Source organism: Microchirus variegatus, assembly GCF_963457635.1.
Source record: "Microchirus variegatus genome assembly, chromosome: 17".
NCBI lineage: Eukaryota > Metazoa > Chordata > Actinopteri > Pleuronectiformes > Soleidae > Microchirus > Microchirus variegatus.
This window is the reverse complement of record NC_139818.1, coordinates 7,685,606-7,691,605: the sequence shown is the minus strand read 5'-3', so window position 1 is coordinate 7,691,605 and position 6,000 is coordinate 7,685,606.

The following is a 6,000-nucleotide window of genomic DNA, read 5'->3' as shown; positions in this document are numbered from 1 at the left end:
GTCAAAATGGCAAAACTCTACACAGCTTCAGGGTCATCAAGTTACAGTGTGTGAAACCATTACCTTCCTGTGTGGTTCAACAACTGTCCACGCAAAGGGGTTGGTTGTGCGCGGGACAGTTGCTTCTCCGGTCACCACCAGCTTTGGAGAAAAGCGTCTCGGAGAGGATGGTGGTGGAGACGAAACCTGTTGCAGTGGAGCTGCATTTGGCGGATCAAAATGATTCATTGCAACACCCCACAACAGCTGCGCCAGGACGTCCATCCCTTGCTTCTCACTGAGGTGCACCTGCAAGAATGTGCATTTAAAGTTCATTTATGTCCAAGAACTGGTCAAACTTGATATTAAACATTACATGTGCCCTTTGCCTCAACATTCTACTTACATCGTCTCTGCACCACAGCCAAGTCTTAAAAAACTCGAAGTGCTCAAAGGAGGACCAGTACGGGACACCTTCAAACAAACAAACAAACATTCATCGATCAAACAATTAATGCAACTTTCAGCATTTGAGGAAAGACTGATTAATTTTATCAGGTTTGCCAACAACGACATTCGACAGGTATCTGCTCTTCAAATTCTATCCATTTGTACATACCCATTTTTGCTGCCACACGATGATACTCCTGAGTCAGGAGTACTTGCATGCCAACCCCAACGTTCCGTCTCGGAACAAACTCCAAGACAGACAGCTGTGAAAATAAGAAGTCATTCAGTACAAGACATCATAGCCATTGAAATGAAAGAAATATCGCTTTAAAAAAATTTTTACATTTTAAAACACAAGAAATTCACCTGAGGCCAGCGACTACGGATAGTAGTCAGAAGCTTGTTGAAGTCTTCCCCTGATCGGGTGATGGTGGTGTTTTTGGCTGTCAAGTTGTTGCCAGGAGCCAAAAGACAGACCAAGTCAGGGATCCGATCCAGTTCAACATTCCTGACCTCAGTCCTCAACCGCGCTGCAGTGGCCCCCGGTGTTGACATGAAGCCAAAGGAGTACTTTCCTTCAACCTTTTTGGAGAATCCATCTACGAAGCCTCGTAGATGGGAGTCACCAATGACCAACACAAACTGCAACATGAGAAGAAATGTTTTTAGAACAAGTGTCACAAATAATTCATAGAATAAAGCTCTGAGCATAAACCATACAGAAAGACATACCTTTTTGTTTGGTGACTCGGCTGGTACAACCATTTTGTGTTGCAGCCCAGTGAACTCTGAAACTGCCCATGGTTGCACTCGCCTACGATGACCAGTCCCGTGACCTATTTAGAAACGGGGAAGAGGAAAAAAAAGGGATGTTCAACTAGTAAACATTATTTATATAAAGACAATAATGCAAAACACACAAACAAACACATAAACCCTCCACAGAAATAGGTTACTTACAGGCACGGGAAGGTGCATCATCCAAAAGAGCCGCGGGCCTGGCCGGTGGCGTCCCTTCCTGGAGTCCGTCCGGGTCCAGTTTGGTCCAGCGCAGCTTCTGGGCCTGGGAGCACTTCCCCTTCCGCGGCATCCTGGAAAAAAAAGAAAAAAAAGCAGCCAAGGAAACAATAGACTAGACTAAACTAAACAAATCTAATCTAATCTAATCTAATACAAACGGACTAATCTAAACTGCTTAACTGATAGTAAAAATGTAAGAATAGAAAAGCTCAACAAACACTGTGAGGTGATGAAGATGATAATCGATGTCTCTGATGCAGTCTCTCGCCAGAAGCTCAAGCCAACCAAAAGATCCAACGGTAAACTGGTGCAATCCGAAAGTCTTCAAACATATGAAAAAAAGAGACAGAGGGAAAAGCAGGAAAGATTATGTTGTGGATACAGCAAACATTTACAAAGAGCAGAAAGATGACACATCACACTGTTACAGGTAATGACACGGCCTTAATTCTTGTTATAGGTTTCTAGCCATTTACTCAATTTCACATCGTAAAAAAGGTCTCCACCAATTATACAATCAACACGTCATTTAAAAACAGACAAAATAAAGATATAATACTTTACAGCTTGTAACAGTGGTTCAACAGGACTTTCCACAAAAAACACCTATTTCCACTTTTGTAATTTTCTGTTTTTTTTTATAATTTCCTAAAGTAGTGAGCAGGTGCTTCATGAGCTGTAGCTTAGACCGTGTGTGTGCAATCTCTCTCACACACACACACAAAGAGACAGACAGAAATATACCACTTTACACATTCTGTACGGTAAAATAGCTTTCTTTAAAAATTAACCATATAACACACACACGGGAAACCTGCGAAATCACTCACAGACAGGCATATTACAGGAATGAAAAATATATCCATTTACAAATTTTCTGTACAGTAAAATAAGCAGGGTGAGTTATTCACCTGCTTATAGGCTGAATAAGCAGGTGAATAACCCATGGAAGCCTCTCGCTCTCTCACTCAAACAGAAATATACCACTTTACACTGCACTTTACATTTCTGTACAGTAAAATTACTTCGTCGGAAGCCTGCAAAATCAGTCACAGACACACATATCTCAGGAACAAAAAATATATTAATTATTCTTACACAAAAGAACCAGACTACCAGATTTCCTTCTATGAACAACAAATTTCAGATAAACTTGGATTATAATCCCCCATTATAAAACACGCTTTACAGTGAAAATACACCATCTCCCCACATAATTCCAACCTTCTCAGATAAAACGGCCACGTTAATATAACGTATAATATAATATATAATAGCCATAATTGTTTAAAAGTTTTAACAAGCAGAGAAATAGAGAGCGCAAAAGTGTATACACAGTCTCACAGTCTAAACATAGCGCGGGCTTCAGATGAGGATCGAAAGCGTAAAAACTCGCTTGTGCCTTTAAATTAATCCTCACAAAAAATACAAAAAAACATACACTTTTGTTTGGTCAATATACAACAGTCAAGACATATTTCGCATTAAGCAAAAAGTACCAGACCAGCAGATCTCCTTCAATAAACAACACATTTAAGCCGCACACACACAGACACATTTCTATACAGTTAAACAACTTTCTTCAACAATTAACCACACAAGACACTCACACACGGGAAGCCTGCAAAATCAGTCACAGACAGGAATGAAAAATATACCAATTTACACATGTTCTGTACAGTAAAATAACTTTCTCTAAACAGTTCCGCTTCATACCAAGGACATTAAAAACGTCAAACACGCACACACACACAGCCCAACGAGCTACATCATGGCTTTAAATGAATCCTTACAAAAAAGAACCAGACCTCCTTCTATGAACACATTTAAGATAAACTTGGATTATAATCCCGGAAAACACGCCTTACAGTGATAAGACACAATCTCCCCACATTATTCGAACCTTCTCAGATAAAACAGCCAAGTCAACATACCGTTTAATATAATATATAATAACCATAATTGTTTAAAAGTGACGACGAAACGAGCAGCGTACCGATGACGCGCTTCACACACACACAGTCTAAAAATAGCCCGGCCCTCAGCATGGAGGACAGAAACCATAAAAACTCACTCATAGCTTTAAATTAATCCTTACAAAAAAAACATGTTTGGTCAATGTACAACAGCGCAGACATGTTTATCAAAGCAAACATTTCCAGATGAAATAATTCTCACACAAGCGCACACACAAACGCAAGCGCACACACAAACGCAAGTGCGCACACGCATACACACACACACACAGCTCCAAGCAACGCTAACACATGAAAAATGCTTCCACACTGCGTCAAAAGGAATGAAAAATATACAAATCTACACATCCGTGCAAAGTAAAATATGTTCCTCTAAAAAGCTTCTCTGAAATAACCAAGTTCACCACGAGGCCATGGACACACATGCTAACGCTAACAAGCTAAGGCTAAGGAGCTAAGGCTAAGGAGCAACACGAACAGCGTACAAACACATTTAATATCGACAGAACAACTTTCTGACATGAGCACATTCAAATTAACAGTAAAACAGCATTGTTTAATTATGAAAAAGTTGAGCTACAGTTGTTCAAACATGTTAATGAGCAGATAAATACACAGAGCAGCACAGAGAGACACTCAGTCTCAGTTTCAATATAGCCCAGGCATAAGCGCGTGAAAACAAATTATTGGAAGCTTTTCAGGAAAAACGGCCACGTATAATATAATATATAATAGCCATAATTGTTTAAAAGTTTTAACAAGCAGAGAAATAGAGAGCGCAAAAGTGTATACACACAGTCTCACAGTCTAAACATAGCGCAGGCTTCAGATGAGGATCGAAAGCGTAAAAACTTGCGTGTGCCTTTAAATTAATTCTCACAAAAAATACAAAAAAAACCACACACTTTTGTTTGGTCAATATACAACAGTCAAGACATATTTCGCATTAAGCAAAAAGTACCAGACCAGAAGTTCTCCTTCAAAAAACAACACATTTAAGCCTCACACACACACACAGGCATATACCACTTTACACATTTCTATACAGTTAAACAACTTTCTTTAACAATTAACCACACAAGACACACACACACGGGAAGCCTGTAAAATCAGTCACAGACAGGAATGAAAAATATACCAATTTACACATGTTCTGTACAGTAAAATAACTTTCTCTATACAGTTCCGCTTCATACCAAGGACATTAACAACGTCAAACACGCACGGCCTAACGCTCAACGAGCTACATCATGGCTTTAAATTAATCCTTACAAAAAAGAACCAGACCTCCTTCTATGAACAACACATTTAAGACAAACTTTGATTATAATCCCGGAAAACACGCCTTACAGTGAAAAGACACAATCTCCTCACATTATTCGAACCTTCTGAGATAAAACGGCCACATCAACATACCGTTTAATATAATATATAATAACCATAATTGTTTAAAAGTGACGAAGAAACGAGCAGCTACCGATGGACACGCTCTTCACACACACACAGTCTAAAAATAGCCCGGCCCTCAGCATGGAGGACAGAAACCATAAAAAACTCACTCATAACTTTAAATTAATCCTTACAAAAAAAACCTTGTTTAGTCAATGTACAACAGCACAGACATGTTTATCAAAGCAAACATTTCCAGATGAAATAATTCTCTCACACACACACACACACAGCTCCAAGCAACGCAAACACATGAAAAATGCTTCCCCACTGTCACAGGAATGAAAAATATACAGATCTGCACATCCGTGCACAGTAAAAATATTTTCCTCTAAAAAGCTTCTCTGAAATAACCAAGTGCACCACGAGGCTATGGAGACACATGCTAACGCTAACGGGCTAAGGAGCTTAGGCTAAGGAGCAACACGAACAGCGTACAAACACACGTTTACTATCAACGAAACAACTTTCTGACATGAGCACATTCAAATTAACAGTAAAACAACATGGTTTGATAATGACGCACACACACACACACACAGAGCTCCAAGCAATGCAAACACATGAAAAATGCTTCCACACTGCGTCACAGAAATTAAAAACATAGTGCACCACGAGGCCATGGATACACAAACTGAAAAACCAAGTGCACCACGAGGCCATGGATACACAAACTGAAAAACCAAGTGCACCACGAGGCCATGGATACACAAACTGAAAAACCAAGTGCACCACGAGGCCATGGATACACAAACTGAAAAACCAAGTGCACCACGAGGCCATGGACAAACAAGCTAAGGAGCTAAGGCTAAGGAGCAACACGAACAGCGTACAAACACGTTTCATATCGACGAAACAACTTTCTGACATGAGCACATTCAAATTAACAGTAAAATAACATGGTTTGATAATGAAAAGGTTGAGCTGCAGTTGTTCAAACATGTTAATGAGCAGATAAATACACAGAGCAGCACAGAGAGACACACGGTCTCAGTCTAAATATAGCCCAGGCCTCAGCGTGTAAAAACACATTATTGGAAGCTTTTCAGAAAAATCGGCGACGTTAACATTATGTATAATATAATATATCAGTCACAGACAGGAATGAAAAATATACCAATTTACA